Here is a 24321-nt window from a genome sequence, read left to right on the forward strand (position 1 = left end):
TTGCCATAGCGCACTAGTAAGAAGTTTTTCTCTGGTCTTAGTTTGTTTATGGTGCAGCTTACTTCTGAGTATACAACTGTGGTATACAGTTGTATACTCAGCTAGTATTCATATAAGCAGCACTGATCTGAGACATGTTGTATGGTTATTGATCTCAAAGGTTAAAGAGTTAAGGGTGTTTATAAACTAACTTTCTCTGTCCAACATTAAACAGCGATAGATGGTGTGATAAATGAAGGGGATGGGGCTCCCTTTTATGGACACCTAGCCAGCTGGTTAGCTATAAAATCCCTGTTTGTAGCTGTTCTCTACTTGCTTTATCTGTAAAGAGTTAAAAAAAGTCCATTGGTAAAAGGAAGGGAGTGGGCACCTGACCAAAAAAACCAATGGGAAGGCTAGAACCTTTTAAAATGGCGGGGGGGGGGGGGGGGTTGGACTTTCCCCTTTATCTGTCTGTGGTGTTCTCCCAGAGAGCAAAGACAGGGCTGGAACTATGCTGTAAAAAGCTTTGGGACATGTATGGAAATCATCAGATCATACCTAAAAACTACTAATTTAAATCCCCAGAGATGTAAGTAGATCAGGAAATGTCTAGGAAGATGTGATTAGGTTTCTCTCTCATTTCTTTATGGCTTGTGGACTCCTCTGTGCTAATCCCAGGTGCTTTTGTTTCACTTGTAACCTTTAAGCGGGACCTCAAGAAGCTACCTGGATACTTAATCCCTGTAATTGGGTGTTTTTTAAACCTAGCAGAAAACCTAAATTCCAGATGTATTTTTTCTTTTTGTTTTTTATAAAATTGACTGTTTTTTTAAGAACAGAATCGGATTTTTGTGTCCCTAAGAAGTGTGTACATGTTGTTTAATTAGCTGGTGGCAACAGCTGATTTCCTTTGTTTTCTTTCTCTGCTATTTCCTGGAGGAGGGGTGAAAGGGCTTGAGGGTATCCCACAGGAAGGAATTCCCAAGTGTGCCTTCCTGGTTCTAACAGGGGTTTTTGCACTTGGGGGGTGGGGGGGGTGGCAGCATCTATCCATCCAAGGTCAGAGAAAAGCTGTAACCTCGGGAGTTTAATACAAGCCTGGAGTAGCCAGTATTAATTTTTAGAATCCTTGCGGGCCCCCACCTTCTGCACTCAAAGTGCCAGAGTGGGGAATCCGTCTTGACAGATGGGTTGGGGGTTATTTTTGAACAAGCCCTTGCTTTACTCCATTACTTGGTAAACACAAGTATGAATTCAAATTGAAAGATTATTGATTAAACACAAGAAATAACAAGATATAAAAAGAAGCGTTTCTATTGAAACTGTGATTGAATGATTGTTTTGCACAGTCAGAGCTTAGTTTGACTCCAAAAGGAGACTTTGATATCAGGTCTCTTATTTTCGGAACAACCTTTTTTGATGAAAAGGAAAAAGTTAATTTTACTCTCAGTCCTGCTGTGTGGAGAGCTTTCACTTATCCTATTCTTAACAGACAGACACAAGGTGGAAGAGAGATAAGATAGATGAAATGTGGCTTTTGTTGATGTTTTTGGCATACTGTACCGCTAGTTAGTTATGAGAGGATGCTTTGGCTTGGAAGTCAACCACAGGACTTGCTGCTTGGACCCTGGTTAGTTACGATCTGGTCAGGGCTGTCATCTGGTTGGATCCATTCTCCTTAGACAGGGCAGGTTTGGATGAATGCAGAATAAACGACATCAGGATTTGATGGAAAGCGAAGAGAGTGAGAGGATAAGAGGAAAGAAACAGTGGGTCAGGAAATAACACAGCACGGGAAGGGAATAAAATCTTACCTGCCTTTGTGGTGCTGGTAATTAGTCGTCCCCACTGGTGGGCTGAAGACTGGATGTCACGATAATGTGATGACTTTCAGCACTCGTAGGTGAAAACAAAGTTCCTCTTAGGAAGAAAGTCCTTTAGATGAGTTGCAGAGCTGGGGGGAAGATTTTTTTTTCTTAGTCTTTTTTTTTTTCTTTTTTCAAAAGCCCCCAAAAGGAGTAAAAGTGGGTGGGATATTTTATCTTCATTATATTGTCCATCAATTAAACCCATTTTTGTAAGGCCAAACTTAGCATAGTTAACTTGCTTCCCACATTTTCTTGTTTACCAACTATAATTTCACCACAGTCCTTGATTTATATCACTAGGCCACTTTGTTCAGACTAATACGATTTCTCTGTCTGATTGGTTTTTGCACCTATTACAAACTTCATCATTATAAACAGCTGGACTTGTTTTTCAAGATTATTGTAACATATGAACTTTCACTTCCTTTTAAAATTGATCTTAGGATAATTGTGTAGCTCCAATAATCACAGCACACATTAGTGTAGACAGGGATCCTGGGCCTCAGTGGTACTGATGTGCTTAACTCCCATTGATTTCAATGGGAATTAGGTGCCTAAATACCTTTGAGGCTCTGGACCCAGGTGCACAGATCCTAGTTCTTGATGCATACTTTGTTTGCTGAGGGCGGTAGTTGTTATGGTTGTCAGGAGCACTTATTTTTGGTCTTTGGACTTAACACTGTGCTAGTTAGAGGCACAAAGTCTAGTAGCTGGAGCAAGGGACTGACCAGAAGTCAGTAGTTGTAAGTTTCACCCCAACTCACTGTGACCTTGGGATCGTCACTTTGTTTTCTTCTGTCCCCATTTATCTACCAAATGACAATAACAATGATTCCCCTTTGCAAAGCACTGCGCGATGTTCTGCTGGAAGGTGTTATGTAAGAGCAAAATGTGGTGATTTTACATTGAGATTGCAGTAGTGCCCAGAGGCCAGCCAGAGCAGGGCCCCATTGTACTAGATGATCGTCTCTCCCTATCCCAAAGATTTTTATAATCTAAAAGACAAGACATTATAGGTGGATGCAACAAACAAGCAGGCTGGATTGGGAGCGGGAAAAGGGTACGAGGGAGACAATATTACAAAGGACTAATAGGGTGCTAGCAACTGTCACAATTAGGAGCAACTGTCACAATTCACCCCTGCCTGGCTATTAGCCAATTGCAGTTTCTGGAATGCATTGTATGGAAGAGATGAGTTTGGAAGAAGGATTTGAATGAGGATAAGGGGGTGGCTACGTGGAGTTTGGGTGCTCTTCTCTCTTGCTGGAACAGCATGGGATAAAGTGTGAAAGTGCTAGGGGCAGACGGGGGTGATCTGCCATGGGGAGGGAGGTGTTACTGGGCCAAGATGATCCCTGCTGTACCTCCATTACAGTGGAAGGGAATTTGGCCCATTATCCCTAGTCTACGGATGGAGACGCAGATGGGGCTGGGTTAGGTGACTTGGCCAAGGCCACAGCGGGAAGTAGTGTCAGTAAGGAGTAGAGCTTGTGAGTTTCAGAATCTCGTGTCTGGGCACAGACCACACCTCTAAGTCTCTCGCTGCTCTCGTTGGGTTAGTGCCATGACTATGCTGGCCCTGGGAGTGTGTGGGGTCGCTGCTGGAGGGGGCAGGCCGACAGAGATTTGCTAGCTTGTGTGCACATTTTGTATTGCTAGCGGCACCCTGGACAGGACTCTCCTTGCCTTGTTCCCACGCCAGGCAGAAAGGGAGGATTAGGTGGAGCCGGTGGAAATATTATCACGGTGTTAACTCCCTTCCACTTTTGAGAGCTCAGGGCCAAGGCTGAACAGAGGATTTCCTGCATATGCCCATGCAGCGCCGTGCCCTTCCCTAGCCTGGGCTCTCCTTGCGGCTCTGAGCAGCATGCTGACATCAACCTTGGGCTGTCATATCCAGAACGTGGGAGTGCAGCCGGACCTGCAGCCAGAGGAGTCACTGGTTGGGTTTATGAGCAGCCCTTGCCTGCCATGTGTTACCAGGGTAACTTGCAAAAAGAAAAGGAGTACTTGTGGCACCTTAGAGACTAACTTGTGTGACAGCTGGAGAAGAAAGCAGCCTGCTGCGCTGGCAGGAGGGAGGGAGAGACCAGGCCTGGGGAAGGAGTAGCTGTTTTGTTTCCATGGTAACGGTGCTGCTATTTTCAATTCAGGGGAGATTCCAATGGCACCCTCCCAGGGTGAAATTCTATCGCAGGCCAGGAGCAAGCGGCTGCGAAGCAAAACATAAACAAGTGACTGTTTCCCTGCTAGGCACAATGCGGGGGGGGGGGGGGGGGGGGAGGAGCTAAGACAGCTCAAAAGAGTGGCTGCAGCTGGTGCCCTGATCCTGGGATAGGAGACTCTCAGCCCAAGGTGGCTGAGTTGGCAGTGAATATGGGTGAGGTTTTGGTAACCCATGCTGATTCCTTGCTGTCTTTCTGGTGACACGCTTATTCTCATGCTCCTTGAAATTCTCTTCTTCCAGGGCTCTCTCCTCTTGGTCCCATTACTGCTGTTGCCCTCTCCCATATACTACTACTTTCTTTGTTTAGTCCTTCCAGAACCCTTCCTCCCCCTCTGTCTCATTTCTAGACTCCCCCTTCCCCACAGTCAGCTCTGTCTCTCCCCTCATTCCTGAGCTCCATCTCTTGCCCCCTGCCAGAACTGTCTGTCTCTCAGTGATCCCCACTTACTGCAGTGAGAAGAGCACAGAATGCAGAGAGAAAGCAATTAAAGCCACAGCAGGCTAATCTCCCTCATACTATGCCAGCGGCCCATCCCCGGGCGGAAAGGGCTGTGCTAGCGAGCTAAGCTTCCTAGGGTACATCTGGTGCCTCGGAGGAGGTGGCTGCTGGCCCCCTGGCTCAGCAAGACACTAATGAGAAGAGCTATTCCCCGGCTGCTCTGCACCCCTGAGGCTGAGTTCTGGCTTGCACTGCTCTGAAGAGCTGCTCTCTGTTCTCCTGTCCCACCTCCTCCACCCAATCATGCTGTTTGTTCAGAAAGGGAATATTTGACCGTGGATGCCCTTGGCCGCAGAGAAGCTGGGAGGAGCTGCGTCCGCAGGAAGGCCCCGCAGAGCAATTTCTGCAGGAAGGGAGGGAGCGAGGGAAGGAAGGAAGGGTCTAGCAGCAGCAAGAGGAGGAGTAGGAGTGGGGAATTTATTTTTCCTTGTGACTGAAAGTCAAACCTCAAACTGGCCTCATGCAGAGCCAAAGTCTAGCCCCAGCTGGCTGTCCACTCGGTAACAGGCCCTGCAGCCAAGGCTGCTTGAGCCGCTGGCTCTTTAAATATGGACATGGGTGCAGGGAGGCCCCTGAGCGGCCTGTTTTCATGTGGCCGGTGGAGACTGTGACTGGTCCCAAGTGGAACTGAGTGGCCAGGCCATGCTGAGCCAAGGCACAGTGATGTCTGCAGTGTGATTTATTCACAGTGACATCACCTATAGGACAATTTGTAAGTGTCATGCTCACGTTGGTGAAATCGCTGCTGATGAAAGGGGCCGAATTGAAAGCCCTGCAGTTCCTTATCCATAGAGCAAGGGACAGCATGGGCAGCAGCAGCAGCTTCCCCCACAACCTGTCTCCTTCCTGTTCCAAGTGGAGGGACCTGTTCTAGGGACTGGTTCCCTCTCTGTGTCCCATTGATTGCATAGCCACTTCTGCTGAGAATGTCAACTAGGGGGCCAATTAGTGCCACGTGGAGTATGGACACCTGTCCATTAGGAACCGGAGTGAGACTAGTTCATTTTACACAGGACAGGACGCAGCTGTCATATGGCTTTATTCCCAGCCACTAGCTGCTTGGGCTGATATGAGCCTACAGGGTAAAGTTCAGACAGTCTTCCCTGTCTGTCTCAGTCTGGATCTGTTTTCTGTATCCCTTCTCTCTGGCTTTCTTCCCCATCCCTCGCTTTGCGTACCTTTCAGCTTAGACTCTGTCAGTATCTCCTTTTTGTGAACTGCTCCCTTCCTCCTTTTTCAAACCCCAGTCATTTGAAAGGGGCACTGAGATTTGTTTCTCTTGCAGTGTGACATTTTGGTTTTGGGATAACTGTCCAGGCTGCTAGGGGTGAGGTCCCAGTCTCTGAGGTCAGTGCTCCAGAAACCTCCAGGCTATTGACTCATTGTTTATCTCCATTTGTATCTCCTATAGCAGTTGTTCCTCTTGTCACCAGACCTCTGGCTGGCTTGGCTTGCCCACACACACTGATCCAGTGCTGAAGATCATACACAATGAGGGATGAGGTATCCCTCCTAAGAAGCCTTATATTGAGATAGCACTTTCACCCCAAATCATGTCCCAAGGGATTCAACAGTCTGTGAAATGCAGCCACCTCGGGGATGGAAGGCAGCAACTATTCAACAGTTTAGGACAGGAAGTGAAAAAGGGATATTGCATCCCATTGAAACTGCAGGGGGAATCCAGAGAGCTGTAAATTACCCATGCTGGCATTTTGTTAGAAGATGGGGTAGTGTGTGTATGGGGAGGGAAAGCCTAACACCTGTACAGCTGAGAAAACTGCTGCAGGACCTTTCATGGTATCTTAACCCTTTTCCTTGTTCTCGCTGCAGGAGCCAGGACTGCGGTTTGCAGCACAGTGTACTCTTCCACCATGGATCTGTTCTGACACAGAAGGAAGAGTACCACCTATTGAATCACCAACACAGCTTCCTGCAGCAGCCTGGGTTTTCTCAAGTGGCCCCTGCCCAATCCATCTACCAGCGAAGCTTAGCCTGGCTCTGCTTAGCTCTGGTGAGGAGACAGGCCCACAGACAGAGGTAATACCACTGCGGGGCCATCTCCCTTTGATAAGCATTTATACTTCCTTCATACTGTTGTAACCCTTCTGCCCGTCAGAGTTGGCAGCAACAAGGGCCAGGTTCAGTATCTAGGGGTTCCATTCCAATAACACAATGCAAAACCGGCTTGAGCCCCCACCCAGTGACCTGGGACAAATATATACCACCGCCGCTGGGCGCCTCCAAGAGGCAATACTTCCCCTCTCGCAAGCACAGAGTCTGAGTGTAGCAAAAGCCTTTTAATAAGAGAGAATCAATCAATCAATATGTTGGGGAAACACCACCAACAGGATTCATAACACAACCCCTGAGCAAAAACCCCACCCCAAGCAAATCAGGGCGTATCCTTTCCCTTTGGTTCTTGAGTCCAGCAACCCAAAAGTCTCTGTCCCTGGTCAGGGCAGCCCCAGAGTTCAAAAGTTTATCTGCAGAGTTTTACCTCCCAATCTGCGTGGAGATGGGGGGGGGGGGTTAAGGGGCACCTTACGTGGTCCAAAGCTGATTGCCCCACCTCTCCATGGGACTCTACTCCGCTAGCCATCCCACGAATCGCTCTGCTCTGCCAGCTGTCCCGCAAACTGCTCCGCAATATATCTTCAGGCTCCCCCACTACTTAACACAACACTCAGTGATTTCAGCTCTTAGTAAGTTTAGCTCTTTTGTGATTTCAGCTCGTAGCAGGGGAGCATCAGTGCTGGTGCATCATTGGTCCAAAGTGAATTCAGCTCAGCAGCCTGTAACTAGACTCCTAACGGAATCAAAATTATCTCTGATATTCCAAAGTGGAGAAAGTGCAATCAGCATGTAAGACCCTCACCAGGAGGCCCATACCACCAAGTATTAATACCTGTTCCCAGCCTCTCTCTCTATTCTTTAGGTTTTGGAACCCATGACCCTTGCCTAGCAAGTGCTGCTTAGTTGATGGTGAGTCATCCCATTGTAACAAGAGGCCAAGTACAGTTCCACTGTCCTTGATTCACATAATCAGGATAATAAGTTTATTCCTGCCCCAATAACAGAGAAACTGGGGATCCTACAGCAGCCAAAGTGACCATCTAGGCAGGGTGGGTGTGCCTATGCAAATGAGATCAGCCCCTGAAGTTCTTTTCCACAACCCACCATGACTTGCCACCAGATGTCAGGGTAGAGCTCATCCTGACTCTGCTTACACAGTTATCTAAAAAGAAAAGGAGTACTTGTGGCCCCTTAGAGACTAACAAATTTATTTGAGCATAAGCTTTTGTGAGCTACAGCTCACTTCATTGGATGCATTCAGTGGAAAATACAGTGGGGAGATTTATATACACAGAGAACATGAAACAATGGGTGTTATCATAAACACTGTAAGGAGTGTTGTGTTTCCACAGTATGCATCCGATGAAGTGAGCTGTAGCTCACGAAAGCTTATGCTCAAATAAATTGGTTAGTCTCTAAGGTGCCACAAGTACTCCTTTTTTTTTGCGAATACAGACTAACATGGCTGTTACTCTGAAAACTGTAAGGAGAGTGATCACTTAAGATGAGCTAATACCAGCAGGAGAGCGGGGAGGGGGGGAAGAAAACCTTTTGTAGTGATAATCAAGGTGGGCCATTTCCAGCAGTTGACAAGAACGTCTGAGGAACAGTGGCGGGGGGGGGGGGAGATGGTGGTGGTGGTAATAAACAGGGGGAAATAGTTTTACTTTGTGTAATGACCCATCCACTCCCAGTCTCTATTCAAGCCTAAGTTAATTGTATCCACTTTGCAAATTAATTCCAATTCAGCAGTCTCTTGTTGGAGTCTGTTTTTGAAGTCTTTTTGTTGTAATATTGTGACTTTTAGGTCTGTAATTGAGTGACCGGAGAGATTGAAGTGTTCTCCAACTGGTTTATGAATGTTATAATTCTTGACATCTGATTTGTGTCCATTTATTCTTTTGCGTAGAGACTGTCCGGTTTGGCCAAAGTACACGGTAGAGGGGCTTTGCTGGCACATGATGGCATATATCACATTGGTAGATGTGCAGGTGAACGAGCCCCTGGTAGTGTGGCTGATGTGATTAGGGCCTATGATGGTGTTCACTGAATAGATATGTGGACACAGTTGGCAACGGGCTTTGTTGCAAGGATTGGTTCCCAGGTTAGTGGTTCTGTTGTGTGGTATGTGGTTGCTGGTGAGTATTTGCTTCAGGTTGGGGGGCTGTCTGTAAGCAAGGACTGGCCTGTCTCCCAAGATCTGTGAGAGTGATGGGTCGTCCTTCAGGATAGGTTGTAGATCCCTGATGATGCGTTGGAGAGGTTTTAGTTGGGGGCTGAAGGTGATGGCTAGTGGCGTTCTGTTATTTTCTTTGTTGGGCCTGTCCTGTAGTAGGTGACTTCTGGGTACTCTTCCTGCTCTGTCAATCTGTTTCTTCACTTCAGCAGGTGGGTATTGTAGTTGTAAGAATGCTTAATAGAGATCTTGTAGGTGTTTGTCTCTGTCTGAGGGGTTGGAGCAAATGCGGTTGTATCATAGAGCTTGGCTGTAGACAACGGATCGTGTGGTGTGATCTGGGTGAAAGCTGGAGGCATGTAGGTAGGAATAGCGGTCAGTAGGTTTCTGGTATAGGGTGGTGTTTATGTGACCATCGCTTATTAGCACCGTAGTGTCCAGGAAGTGGATCTCTTGTGTGGACTGGACCAGGCTGAGGTTGATGGTGGGATGGAAATTGTTGAAATCATGGTGGAATTCCTCAAGGCTTCTTTTCCATGGGTCCAGATGATGAAGATGTCATCAATATAGTGCAAGTAGAGTAGGGGCGTTAGGGGACGAGAGCTGAGGAAGCGTTGTTCTAAGTCGGCCATAAAAATGTTGGCATACTGTGGGGCCATGCGGGTACCCATAGCAGTGCCGCTCATTTGAAGGTATACGTTGTCCCCAAATGTGAAATAGTTATGGGTGAGGACAAAGTCACAAACTTCAGCCACCAGGTTTGCCGTGACATTATCGGGGATACTGTTCCTGACGGCTTGTAGTCCATCTTTGTGTGGAATGTTGGTGTAAAGGGCTTCTACATCCATAGTGGCCAGGATGGTGTTTCCTGGAAGATCACTGATGGATTGTAGTTTCCTCAGGAAGTCAGTGGTGTCTCGAAGGTAGCTGGGAGTGCTGGTAGCATAGTTATCTAACTCTTCTTGAAAGCTTATTTCCATTAGCTGCTGCTGCTGTTGCTGACCTGGGTGGTCTTTGCACATCACAGTTCTTTGTGGGTGTGAATTATGACTTTTGAATTAATGACATTAATTGGCATATTTTTTGAGACTAATCCTTGGGCTGTAGCTCAAATTGAATGTGTGCTGGTTTTTTGTTTTTTTTAAAATGTGTTTTGTTTTGATTGGACTTGTGGGCCACAGGGTTGTGTTCCTCTTCCTTAAGGGAGGGGCATATATCTGGGAATCAGATCATTTCTGTGAATGTGTGATTATAAATAGCTGCAAATATCTCGTGCCATTTACTTAATTTCTGCAGTCAGTGGGTAGTCTTGCTGCTCCACTTGTATATTCATGGAAAACAAACATCAAAGGGGCAGAAATCGCATCCAAAGAGACTTGGTTAAAAACTCCACTAGAGAGTCACAGAATCTCCTCCATCACTCTGTACAGAAAGCAGTATGTGGGGACACAGAGATTTTGTGTCCACGTCCTTGGGATCCTTCCCGCATTTTAATCTGTGTTTCCTTTGCCCCTTGGATATTACACATGCTGGAAATGGAGATGTGGAAGCAGCATCTCTCCCCACTCAAAGACCTTTCATTGTGGTAATGGCTCCTCTGAGAAGCTGGATAGCCGAGGCACCAACCCTCTCTGTTCACTTCCCCCAGGATGGGTTTGATCCCCATTTCTAGGATACAGCCTCCCCAGCCTGACTGCTGACACTGCTCTTCCCCTGCAGCTCTTTCTTCATTAGATACTGCTGCCTGAGAAGATTCAAGAGCCACTCTAGCATTTTACCCCTTGGCTTCCATAGGACAACGCTAGGAAGCCTTAGAGTGCAGTGGGATCTACCCACCCGCCAACACACTGGTGAAAGGATTCCTTCTCGGGCTATGGCTTCAAGGCCAAAAAAAAGGTGGAGTTTACAGTCGGATAACTAACACCCATTAGCTACCTTACTGTCAAAGCCATGTGGAGACCAGGCATCTGTAGCTTTTACTGCACTGTAGTTAGGGTGGAGTTCATACTGCAGCCAATTTCATGATTTTCCGGCCCTCATTGTGGATCACTTGTGGTTGGCGCTATGGTAACAATTCAGGCCAGTCCTGCCCAGTCTGTGGTGTAATCTCACATCAAATCCACTTGCGAGCTGGGGCGAGCTGGGGACGAGAAAGTGGATTTTGAGCTCTCCTAGCTACATGGGGGTAAAATCTGCCCACACGTCATCTCTGATAAGATTTTGCGGTGAGGTAGCTCATGCGCATTAGTTACCTCGCTATGCAAATCCACCTTTTTTGGTAGCGAAGACATCATCTGAGCCTCTCCCCCTGGTCTCCATTGCTGCATGGATTCACCCCTCTGAGCACAATGCGCTCAGCTCATCCATGTCCCCGCACTAATTTGCACTGGCTGAGAGGCTGTGATGTATTGTCCCCGTTTGACGGCCAGGCAGTGACTGTCTGTCTGGTCTTGATTTGAATAATCAAGAAGAAGACAGAGTAGTGCAGAGAGAAGACAGAGTAGTGCAGAGAGAATACCAGAAGGTATTGCCACGTAGGTCAGAGGTCACAGCAAGACTGAAGGTGCTGTCCAGGATGTGCCAGGGGAGGGAGCAGCTGGCTCAATGGCAGACACTGGGAGGGAAGGGTTGTAAAAATAAATAGTCCCCATAGATAATGAGGTGAAAAAGACACCCATTGATAGGCATGGGGATGCCAGGCCATGTGATCTCTCCAACTCCTTCTCTAGGGAGAGAGATGTGAGTGTTAAAGTACTCCGGCTAAATGGGGCAGCTGTGCTCTCGGGGACTGAGCATGGGGCTGGGACGCAGGAGATCTGGGCTCTGTTTACAGCTCTGCCATGTCGGTGCCTCTGTGGGGTGGTGATAAGATGCCTTACTCACCGGAGTAAAGCACTTTGCAATCAATGGCTAATATCTGATTATGTCAGAGTTGCAGCTATTTAAAAAGGCGGCAGTTTCTACCACTCATGGTTGCACAGAAAAGCTTGAAAAAGGGGACACCTTTAAAGGCTTCAGCACCAGAAGACTGATGGAAAAGACCCAAAATACATTTTAAAAACAAACCCACAAACCTCATGATTTTTAAGTCAGTCCCATGATTTTGCCAGGCCCCGTCTCCTGATTTTGGAACACCTGACTCGTGGCAGCACTGCATTGCCAACGGCAGGACGGTCCTGTCCAGTGCATGCTGTGATCCTTCTATGGAATCTGCACTTGAGCTGGGGTCCAGGGGGGCAGATTTGAACCTTTTGCTAATCTTCCCCATCCCTCTTTTCTCCTGGCCCACAAATGGACGTGTTCCAGGCCCTTCCCAGAGAGGGACAAGGAGCCCATCTGCAGGTTTCCCAGTGGCTGTCTCAGATGCAAGTGTTTGCACAGCATCTGAATCACACCAGGAAGCAGCAGGCGGGGAGCCAGAACTGGATTCTTGACCCCACTTGGAAAGGGCAGTGGGTTTATTTCCTGGTAGGAGAACCTGAGCTGAAATCTTGTCCCCACCTGGAATGAACTCTGATTAAACCTTGAGCCAGCCCCCTTTAATCTGCTGCACACAGCTGCGAGGTGGGTGGGGGTGAGGAGGCGGCGAGTGGGTGACAGCTTCTGCTAGCAGCATCAGAGTGTGACTAGGGGGGATGGGGAGAGGGTGCAAAGAGAAGCACAAAGCAGGAATCCAGATGGTGCTCGACGCATCCCCCTGTGGCCGCAGGATAAAATGCAGGCTCCTAGGTGCCCAGGAATGGGCAAATTGGCCGCTGTCTCTGCACCTGATGCAGAACTGCTGAGCCAAAGGTTGATGGCCTGACAGTGGGAGCTGAATTCTCAGGAGTCCTTAGATAGTAGTTGACAGATGAACACACAGCCATGATGTCACGTGTATCTTTCACATGTCTCATGCATTTATAACCAGCCTCATGCTCATACGTATACAACAACCCCTTTGTGTGGCTGTCCTCTGCCGCAAGTCTTTTGGTGCCTATTCTGGCTGTAGCGGGGGTGAGGGGAGCAGAGCCCAGAAGATCCAAGTTTCAGCATCTCAGCTGTCCTCTTTTACATTAGGGATGCCTGACATTAGTAATAGCTGCAGGTGTCTTGATGGGATTGGTAATGGACTATAGAAAAGTTCAGCAGCAGCAGCCCAGGTCAGTAGTGGGCAAAAGTCATCAATGCATATGGGTTGTTTTATGGCCTGTGGGAGTCTTGTTGTTGAGAGTTGAGAGTCTTGATCCAGTTCAGAAAGCCAGGTGGCCCCTTCACTGACCAGCAACCAGTAGCACCAGCTGGAGCCCTGGCTTCTCAGCAGGGAGATCAATTCTCCATGGTCTTGAGGCGTGAAAGATCTTCTAAGGCTTAAAGGTGGTTCCTGTAGGTTTGGTTTGAGTGATGATAGAGATGCTTGCAGAGCTGCTGCCCATGTTTTATCTGTCCTGTGGCTAAAGAGAGGACTGAGATCTCCAGGGCTGTCAAGCCAGCAATAATAAGATGTCCCATGCCTTCAGGGGTGACCTGAATGACTCTTCACAACCCTGCCCCATGTCAAGCTTTGGTGGCCTCTCTCTCACCCCAGCTTCTCATTAGAAGCTGTTGGATCTGTGGATGACTTCTCCAATCCTTGGGCACTTTCCCAGGAGGGGGCTAGGAGAGTTGAGCTTTAGGAGGCATGAACTTAGGTGATAGATCTAGTTGTGTTGATGAATGCTGCTGCCATTTGGTTTGGTCCTCCTGTCATCTACCAGGTTCTGTTTCTGGGATTGCACAGTGCATATTCCTCCACAGCTCCCTACTGGCATTGATGTTCTGGATTTGAGATTGCATCTTTCCGGCATTCAAACCAAGTAATTTTTAAGGCACATGCTGCTGCCCCCTGCAGGATCTCTCCTAAAACAGACCCTATATCTCATCTAGCCAAGCAGAGGAGGAAGCCACACAGCGGTCCTGGAAAGGTGCTGACAATTAAAGGGGTAAGGTGGTGGTACTGGAAGGGGGAAACCTATCAGGCAGATGTGAACATGACTAAATAAAACGTGCATGAGTTGGTTCAAATGCTCCCTTTCTTGGGGCTGATATGATTGGTGAGTCAGATAACAACAGAATATTAACTTCAGCCTGAGTTTTCCCAAGCTTACATAGGGTATCCTGCAAGATCACCTTGTTTCTGCTCCTACTTCCCTGGCACAGTGAATCATGCCTTACCTCTCTCCTATCCCGGTGCAATTAACAAGCTGCATCTGCCAGTACTTCTTGGCAGAACTTAATAGTTTTTTTGCAGGCTTCTTATCTTTGCTAGTAGGGTGGGTCGCCAGAAGAGCCTTCCTGGGTCATAAATCATACCACAGTCACAACCTTGGGTTTACGTTCCATCTGAAAGATGGTAACAAAGGTGCTAAGTTCAGGAAGGTGAGAGGCAAATGGGGAGGATGGGAGGAGTGGGCATGAGCCCTACTAGTGGCTGGCCTGTTTTTGTTAGTGGCCCATGAGGTATTAGCAGCAATTCCCTGACAGAGCAGAGAAGTGTCTCCTGTTTGTTCGGTGCCTGTGTTTCCTTTGCCTGCATTTGTGGTCAGATCCTCATGTCCTGGTTCCCAAGGCTGCTTACAAGACAGGGAGTCAAGAAAGTGGCAGGACTGATAGCAGCAGCTGCTGAGGACACTACCTGGGAACTGACCATGGCTTCTCCAAATCCAGATAGTGAGTGTAGAAGCATACAGGACCAGGATGTGGGTACTGAGCTAGGCTGGTGCTTTCCCACCAGCACTAACCTCAGAGTTGGTCACCAGGGCTGCCAGCTGAGAAATCCCCCATGCTTGGCTCGAGTTGGAGGATCGCTTTCATTTCCCCTGGACTTTCTTCCTGGGAGGTTAGAAAGCCGGGGAATTTTGATGGCTCTGAATTTATGCTCAAACCTTCCCCAGAGTGTCTGAATGTCTGCATGCTGGGGCTCTAGCGGAGGGGGACGGGGCAGAATCTGCTTTTCTTGGTGGAAGGGTGGAGAATCCTCAATAAAGGTCTGAAGGAGAATCCCCTTTTGCCACAAGGTATTCCATCTGGGGTCCCTGCCAGAGGACACCTGACTTGATTGCAAAGTACAGACAGATCTTATCCTCTGAGGGTATTGAGCTGAGCACATATCCTGCACCAGTTCACCCAGCGTCAGGGGGCACCTGCAATGAATGCAAGAAAGAGAAAGCAGAACTGCCAGTCAGTAGGCTGTGGCTGCCCCCCTGGGCCCTCTTCTCTCTCCCCCTCATTCTTAAGGAACTGAATTGGGATACTTACACCAGCTCCTAGTTTGGCTCCTTAGCCTAACTTCAGCTTCAGGGTTGCCCAGTGGAGTTCAGCTGCAGGGGGAAGTACAGCAGCATGACTTTGAAAGGGAAGCTACCACTTCCTCCTGCAGCTCGCTGGCTCTACAGCCTGTCGTCATTTCTTGCTATATCATAATCTGACCCCCTCTGTCCTCGCTCCTGTCCCCTCTGCTGGCTGCATGCTGATACCTGTCTGTAAAGGGCTGGTATCCTAAGATAACAGCCTGGATGGACCAACTGGAGATGGGTTGTGCTTTGGGTCTTACAAAACCAAAATCAGGAGTGGTTAAAGATCCATCATAGTGAGAACACTGCAGTGTGGGGGGAGGGGGTTGGTTTAAAGGTTCTGCTTCCAGCAGTCGCTCATTCCACCCGGGAGTCGATAGTTACCCAAACAAATGCACTTAAATTTGCCTAGGTGCTGCTGTAATATAAATAACAGAGGCCGCTGGCACAAGCAGGTGCATCCCCATTGGCTTCATGTATGACGGTTAACCTGGACCTGAGGACTTTACCACCAAAACTCCTCTCAGAATGATTTGGATCTCTTTTTAAACGCTGAAGAGAATGTAAATGAAAAGCAGTGTAAAGGGTCCAGTCAGTTAGTCTCCCTAGAAAATCAGTGAATAGAGACTCAAAAAGCCCACTTGGTAGCAGCTGTCACTCAAGAAAATGCTGTGGAGCCTGGGGAGGGAGACGCACAGATGACTTATATCACTGGGAGAACATGCTTTTGTATTGGTTAGGGCACTACACTGGGACTCAGAAGCTCTTGGTGCAATTCCTGGTTCCACCACAGCTTCTCTGTGTGACTGTGGGCAGGTCACTTAGTTGTCTGTGCCTCAATCCTTATCTGTAAAATGAGGATACTAGCACCTCCCAAAGGTGGTGAGAGACTAAATACATGATGCTCAGATACTACGGAGATGGAGGCCAGATAAGATTGCAGGAGGTAAGCTTGTATGCTTCTTTTTTAGCCTTGGAGAGTGTTGTGCATGAGCTTCTTAGCCACGATGCATTTGCATCCTTCCCTGGGCCAGTTCTGTGCTTGAGAGCCAGGTTTTACGCAAGATTCCTTCTGGAAAGTTGACACTGAGCGCGTCTCGCAGGGAAATCCAGCTGCTAGGAAAGTTTTCTCTCTCTGCGTGATGTGGTAACCAACAACACAGCTTCTTTTAATTTCCAGGCCTTGCATATCAAGGAAAACGGTCCCACCCTTGATCAGCAGCACCGAAACACCATGACCTTTACAGAACCAGCAGTAACAACCTGTTTTGTTTGGGCTGTGCCCATGCATCTTGGTGACATCCATTCAGCTATCAAAGTAGCAATACCAGCACCCGAGAGTAGAGCAAGCTGACTGTGCAGTTAAATTGCCCTGGACGGTAGCTTTTGGTCGAAGGTGACTGTTGGGAATGGAACCTATCGCCACTCTGAATGGTTTTCATCCCTGAACTCATTACCATACTGACCCCTTCTGGGAAGAACCGGGAAGGCCGCTTGTCGCTGCAGACTCATCGTGTGCCTGAGAATGTCCTCTGAGCCACTCCAGCTGGTGTGGCAGCTGCACACAGAGGGGCTGGAAGTCTGGCTAGATTTCCTGAGGCCACTGGGGCGTAGGTCACCCTGAAATTACCTTGCAGATGCTTCAAAAACAAACCATTTATGGTAATACCACTGAAGCACTGCGATAGCAGGAAACCCTTAGCTTAAATGCTGCAGATGAGGGAGTGGCAATAGTATACCATTATTTATCCTTTTCCAAAGCCTAAGCACTGGACTGGCCAGTGGGGAAGGGATGCTCCAGTACCTCAAATTAACAGATTTCACACAGTGTGTAGTTAATGTGGGACTTGCTGCCATTGGCAGTTGTTGAGGCAAATACCTATTCTTCTTAAAAACAATACTATTATATGAAGAATAGCACCTAGTGTTACCAGGGAAGATAAAAATCTAAAGACTAACAATCCACATGCTTCAGGGCATAAACTTATCTCAGCAGCTGGGGTCAGGAGGAAACTTTCCCTCTTTGGTACCTCATAACTAGCCAAGTACATTGTGGGTGTCCTGTCCCCATGCACAAGGTGTTGGTTACCAGCTGAGGCAGGATGCTGGATTAGGTGGATGCTGGTTTGCAGGGAATAGCCCATTGATTTTTTTTTTTCTCTCTGAGTTTCTCAGTCTTTTTCTTAGATCTTCTATGCTGTCTCCTTGGGTGAATTAGTTGCTTTTTAGTTTTTTCTATCCACTCTTAAGCCCCATGCTGCGTTTGTGCTTCGGGGGGCCCCTTCAGCTGCTGCTTACCTACTAAACCTTAAATGCAAAGAGATGCACAGCAAGTGTATGAGATACTTGGTGCTGTAGCCAAAAGCATATTGAAATTTCAGCTCCAATAATAGACTTTTGTTTTCTTGTACAACAAAGCCCTCTAGTGGACATCTGAAGCGGCGCATCAGATAAAAAGCCATCTGCTATAATGTAATACACAAGGATCGCTCTCTTAGAAGAGGTGGGAGACAGGAGTCCCACATCAGAACATTCCTTGTTGGCTTACACAAGGTTATTTATAGAGCTTTCCCCATTCCACACCCCTGCTGCCAACAGTGCCAAGAACATACGTAGACAATGCAAGACAGGAACAGATCACTTGGAAAAGAATCAGGCCTTGTTCAGGACATTCTTGTATATTTGTTGCATCCTGCATATGCAATCTTTGTATCTTCTGCTTCTGTGGGCAGAGCAGGTAATTTCTTGTTGCTTAGTGGTTAGACTATGGATGGCATTCTCATTTTCTAAACGAGCCAATAGGCTTGGTTCTCCCTCTGACCGCTTACATTGGTTGTGTGCACTGGGCCCTAGAAATCTGCAGAACCTGGCACTGGGAATCTTTGTGTATTACCAAAAAGTAACAGTTTTGTGCCAATTGAGGGCACTCAGCACTTTCTGGTGGCTGAATCCTCAATGCACACCTTAGAAAACCCTGCTGATTGAGACGGAGCCCTAAGGATCCCAGCCTCTGTCAGTGTGTGCCTCTCTGGAGCCAGGCCCAGCTGCCAGGTAGGACAGTAGGCTGATCTATCTGCCTAACGTTGTTTATGTGGAGATGCCCCTGCTCATGGGGGGTCAACATCAGTTCCAAATCCCTGTACAGGCCATTACTTGTAACAATGACCCTGGCTGGGTCAGCGATGGGGACTAAAGCTGCCAGCTATGACTAAAAGAATTCATCTCTACTGCTTAAGAAACAGGAGCACAGCTGCTAGCACAGACCAGTAGCAGCCACACAAACTTCGTTCCCTCTCTAGAGGCCACACTATGTAACAAAGAGCCCGCAGGCTTAATATTGGTTACATTTAAAAACCCTGCTGTTAAAAATGTATTGCATGTGTGCACAATGGGATTCCCTTCTCCTCTCACCTGCCCGTTTTATAATTCAGATCAATCCCAGCCCATTTTCACTGTGATATTCATTGGCACTTATCCTTAATAAAGGCATCTCCCTGCTAAACTGCTACCCCAGCCACTTTGGATGCCAAGGTGTTAATAACTACACACTAGTGACATTGATTCCCCCTCTGACTCCCTAGGCTCAGACACAGCTGACCTGTTTTCAGTCAGAAAAAATATCACTTGCAGGCAGAGGTCAGGTCTGGCTAATTTCACCCTGGGGGGTGAAGCGTTGAGCTATTTATGAATACCTGAAAGGAGGGATAGGCTGGAGTTGCTTCAGTCCCCTTACCTGCAGCTGGAGCACTAGTCAGAACTGCAAGCTGTAGCTAATCCAAGGGCTCCAAGAGCTGAACTAACAGAGTTGCCCTTTTTAGCTCATTGGGTAGGGGCCTGAGTACATGGAATAATGGATGGCACCCAGAATGCCAGCCAGGGTCTCCTGTTTACCTCCTTGTCGGGAGTATGTTCTGCCCTGGTTGGGGAGCATCGTCCTTTTATGCAGAACAATGCTCTGTACCAGTAACCTAGTAAAGCCCAGCCATGGCAGCTAACAGGCAGCAGCATAGCTGAGAAGGAGGCACTGCAAGACAGTCGGTAGCGATGTGTAATGATCCCTGAGCCAGGGAAATTCTCAGGACAGGCAGTGTCTGTTAATGGGGCTTGTGCTACACTGAAGTACCAGTGATAGAAACACTGGCTTCCTCTCCCCCTTATGGATCCATGGCACTGGCATTTCCCTTAGAAGATGTGGTGTATTAGCTTTTGCCCAGGAGTCCTTTGTCTCAGTAGCTCATGGTTAGTCAGCTAGGCAGGGGACCAGGTGGTAGCAAAGAGCCCTTGTGAGTCTCCCCGGTTCCTCCAGGTCTGTTTTATCTTTGTGGGGTATGGCTGAAACCTTTGCTGAACCTGGAGCTGGGCCAGGGCAATATTCTGCCCCTAGAAACCATAGTCTAGATCTGGCTGTGCTCCTCATGCCACTGAGGGTATGTCTACCCTGCAATCAGGATGTGTGATTGCAACTCTTGTATGGTTAGCCAAATGAGCTTTGATGGAGCTAGATCAAAGCTAGCTCGAGTCACAATAGCTGTGTAGCCATGGCATGGGGGGTGGCATGGGTGAGCCACTTGCGTATGTACTCTGTGCACAGTGCTCCCCTGCTGCCGTCCATGTGCCAGCACTGGTCTCCCTCCATGGCTATGGTCAAGAAGCCAAAAAAGACGGTGAGGGGAAGATGCCCTACCTCCCACAAGGGAAAGGAGAGGGCAGTGGGCGAGACAAGACCTGTGTCGGGCATCTCAACATCTCCCTCAGGAAGTCAGGCCCCAGCTCAAGTCGAGTGGTGCAGACCATCCCATGCCTTGCATGCGACTCCAGATAGTGGTGCAGGCCCCGGCCAGCTTCAGGTGCCATCGATGCCTGAAGCCCTTCAAGCAGCTCAGGAGATCCTGATGCTCCCGGTGCCGCCTTCACCCTCTCCTAAAACCCACGTTGGGACCTATGTGTGTGTCCCCACCTCAGCGGCACCATTCCCCATCAAGAGGGACATCCCGCCAGCATTCACTTGCCCGCAGCCATCACACCTCAGAATGGGAGAGGCAGGCTCAGTGGAGCCCTCTTTGGTCCCCGCACCAGGGGCACCTATCAAGGGACTCGAGGTATACCTCGCTGGTAGATTGGCGCAGAGACACATGCCAACCAGCAAGAACTCCAGAACCGGCCCTGATCATCTTCAAGGGCCCAGGACTGATCGGGCACCAGAGACTGCCAATCGCTGGGCCATCATCACCCGTCTCCAAGAAGGAGGTCGCCCTACTCAGGACAATCCTCCCTGCAATTGGCTCATAGTAGCTCCTGGTCCCGTTCAACGTCCCGGTACCAGTTGAGTAGCGTGAGGCATAGATTGCTGGGTATCCGATGCAGAGCCGCTGAATGCCGTCAGTGCCTGAGAGCCTAACCAAGACAGTCTCCTTTGGACAGGTCGGCTTTGGGACGCAGCAACCGGCACAGGTCAGATAAGAACCACCGCTCAGCCCAATCCTGGTTGCTCGGGACTGACCACTCTGCTGGTAGCTCCTGCTCAGAGCAAGGTTCCCTGACTGTGGGACAAGCCCCATTACTGATGGTGCCGGCTACATTATCAGCACCGAAATCTGTCCCATGACTCGAAGCGCAGTGACCGGTGCCATGGTACCCGTGAAACCCTTGGGGGTTCACCCAGCCTTCACAGGCTGCCCAATTGGTTTTGGGAGCCTTGGAGAGGACAGAGGCCTTGGTGTCCTGTCCCCCTCTGGTGCTGGAGACTTCAGGGGGGTAAGACCCCGCAGGTCTCGGAGGGCCCAGAGACGCAAGCTGATGGACCACCAATGAACATGGAGGTTCCTGCGGCACCGGCATAATCTTCATCGTTGCCAGACAAAGTTATCACGGGGCCCCCTCACCCAGTTCCTCAGGATGATGCCAAGGCACACCAAGAATTTTTGAAGAGGGTTGCTTCTAACCTGGAGCTTCAGGCAGAGGAATCAGAAGAGCTCTCGGACTCTCTGTTTGATGTTCTCTGTTCCTCGGCTCCTGCCAGGGTGGCTCCCTCTACGCCTTCGTGAAGGGGTTTCTAAGATCACTAATGCCCTGTGGCAGACCCCCTCCTCCCTGGCCCCTATCTCTAAAAGGGCTGAAAGCAAGTACTTTGTGCCAACCAAAGGGCATGAGTACTTATACTCCCACTCAGCCCCAATTCCCTTGTGGTCGAGGTGGTTAACCACAAGGAGAGGCAGGGACAACCCAGGGCCACCCCCAAAAATAAAAACTTGAGGAGTGTGGATCTTTTCGGACATAAGGTGTCAAGGTTCCTTCCCCATTCTGAACTCTAGGGTACAGATGTGGGGATCTGCATGAAAACCCCCTAAGCTTATTTTTACCAGCTTGGGTTAAAACTTCCCCAAGGTACAAACTATTTTACCTTTTGCCCTTGGACTTTATTGCTGCCACCACCAAGCATCTAACAAATATATAACCGGGAAAGAGCCCGCTTGGAAACTTCTTTCCCCCCCAAAATCCTCCCAAACCCTACACCCACTTTCCTGGGGAAGGCTTAATAAAAATCCTCACCAATTTGCATAGGTGAACTCAGACCCAAACCCTTGGATCTTAAGAACAATGAAAAAGCAATCAGGTTCTTAAAAGAAGAATTTTAATTGAAGAAAAAAAGTAAAAGAATCACCTCTGTAAAATCAGGATGGTAAATACCTTACAGGGTAATCAGATTCAAAACATAGAGAATCCCTCTAGGCAAAACCTTAAGTTACAAAAAGACACAAAAACAGAAATATGCATTCCCTTCAGCACAGCTTATTTTCTCAGCCATTTAAACAAAACAGAATCTAGCGCATATCTAGCTAGATTACTTACTAAGTTCTAAGACTCCATTCCTTTTCTGTTCCCAGCAAAAGCATCACACAGACAGAGAGAACCTTTGTTTCTCCCCACCCTCCAGTTTTTGAAAGTATCTTGTCTCCTCATTGGTTATTTTGGTCAGGTGCCAGCGAGGTTATCCTATCTTCTTAACCCTTTACAGGTGAAAGGGTTTTTCCTTTGGCCAGGAGGGATTTTAAAGGTGTTTACCCATCCCTTTATATTTATGACATAAGGTATATCGTCTTCCAGCCTTCAGCTGAGAGTGGCCAACCACCAAGCCCTCCTTGGATGGTATGACTTCAATATGTATTCCCACAGTATTCTTGTCAGCAAGTTAAAGAAGTACAGGCTGGATGAATGCACTATAAGGTGGGTAGAAAGTTGGCTAGATTGTCGGGCTCAACGGGTAGTGATCAATGGCTCCATGTCTAGTTGGCAGCCGGTGTCAAGTGGAGTGCCCCAGGGGTCGGTCCTGGGGCTGGTTTTGTTCAATATCTTCATAAATGATCTGGAGGATGGTGTGGATTGCACTTTCAGCAAATTTGCGGATGATACTAAACTGGGAGGAGTGGTAGATATGCTGGAGGGCAGGGATAGGATACAGAGGGACCTAGACAAATTGGAGGATTGGGCCAAAAGAAATCTGATGAGGTTCAATAAGGATAAGTGCAGGGTCCTGCACTTAGGACGGAAGAACCCAATGCACAGCTACAGACTAGGGACCGAATGGGTAGGCAACAGTTCTGCGGAAAAGGACCTAGGGGTGACAGTGGACGAGAAGCTGGATATGAGTCAGCAGTGTGCCCTTGTTGCCAAGAAGGCCAATGGCATTTTGGGATGTATAAGTAGGGGCATAGCGAGCAGATTGAGGGATGTAATCGTCCCCCTCTATTCGACATTGGTGAGGCCTCATGTGGAGTACTGTGTCCAGTTTTGGGCCCCACACTACAAGAAGGATGTGGATAAATTGGAAAGAGTCCAGCGAAGGGCAACAAAAATGATTAGGGGTCTGGAACACATGACTTATGAGGAGAGGCTGAGGGAACTGGGATTGTTTAGTCTGCAGAAGAGAAGAATGAGGGGGGATTTGATAGGTGGTTCCAGAGAGGATGGTTCTAGACTATTCTCAGTGGTAGAAGAGGACAGGACAAGGAGTAATGGTCTCAAGTTGCAGTGGGAGAGGTTTAGGTTGGATATTAGGAAAAACTTTTTCACTAGGAGGGTGGTGAAACACTGGAATGCGTTACCTAGGGAGGTGGTGGAATCTCCTTCCTTAGAAGTTTTTAAGGTCAGGCTTGACAAAGCCCTGGCTGGGATGATTTAATTGGGGATTGGTCCTGCTTTTGAGCAGGGGGTTGGACTAGATGACCTCCTGAGGTCCCTTCCAACCCTGATATTCTATGATTCTATGATTCTTTGTGGCAAGCCATGGCCAAGTTCGGAGGGTCACTCCACGTGGCTTCCAAGAAGGAGTTCCGAGCGATCCTTGATGAGGGCATGACCGTGGCCAGGGTGGCCCTGCAGTTGGCATCAGACGATGTGGACACTGCTGCCCACCCCATGGCTTCTGCTATCTCCATGCGGTGACCCTCTTGGCTGCTCCTCTCTGGGCTGTCCACCGAGGCCCAGCAGTCAATTCAGGACCTACCCTTTGATGGCTGGGCCCTATTTGTGGAGCAAACAGACAGCAAATTGCATGGCCTCAAGAACTCCTGCACCCCTCTAAAAAGCCTGGGTCTCTATATCCCAGCCTCAGCACGTAAACAGTTCAAACTGCAGCAGCCTGAGGGCCAGAGAAGTCAGCCTCGGCAGGACCAGCCCATAAACGAGCCAAGGGCTACAAGGGCTCGATTGGTAATAGGCAGGGGGCCAAACAGTCATTTTGAGGGTGTGCCCGAGGGCGACCTACCAGACTCTTCCCTGGATCCATCCTTTCCTGTGGTCTCCAAATGTCTTTCCCTCCTTCTCCCTGAAGACTGGACTCCTTCCTAGTCTAGGCCCAATCCTTTCCCCCGGTACAGTCCTTGTTAGTTCCAGCAGATATCTCAGGTGGTAAGCAGGGGTTTTCTCATGACTGGCAGCCACTTTTGTCCTGTTCCACCCCCTTTTATAGCATTAGCACAATGCATGAATCTTGTGTCTCTCGGGTCCCTACCCCTCCTTCTAAATGAAAAAGTACCAGATTTAAGATGGATTTCATTATCAGGTGACATGGTCACATGTCCCTGTAAGACCTCTAGTCTCCATTCCCTATGGGCTGGCCCACCTGTACATGGGAAGGCTTTCAAGTAACTAAGACCATTTACAACTGATTGTTTCTGGAGCACCCT

At 48.5% G+C, this 24321-nt stretch overlaps 1 protein-coding gene across 1 annotated transcript in view; it reads left to right on the top strand.

Moving 5' to 3' along the window:
* Nucleotides 1-462: 462 nt before the first annotated feature.
* The window catches only part of CACNA1E (calcium voltage-gated channel subunit alpha1 E), a 421822-nt gene continuing 397963 nt past the window's right edge, over nt 463-24321 (top strand). The window contains exons 1-2 of the mRNA XM_073356587.1: nt 463-571; nt 6407-6613. The gene's annotated coding sequence lies outside the window, so the exon portion shown is untranslated. The remainder of the gene's footprint in view (nt 572-6406; nt 6614-24321) is intronic.

This window comes from Lepidochelys kempii, chromosome 8 (assembly GCF_965140265.1).
Source record: "Lepidochelys kempii isolate rLepKem1 chromosome 8, rLepKem1.hap2, whole genome shotgun sequence".
Taxonomy (NCBI): Eukaryota; Metazoa; Chordata; order Testudines; family Cheloniidae; genus Lepidochelys; species Lepidochelys kempii.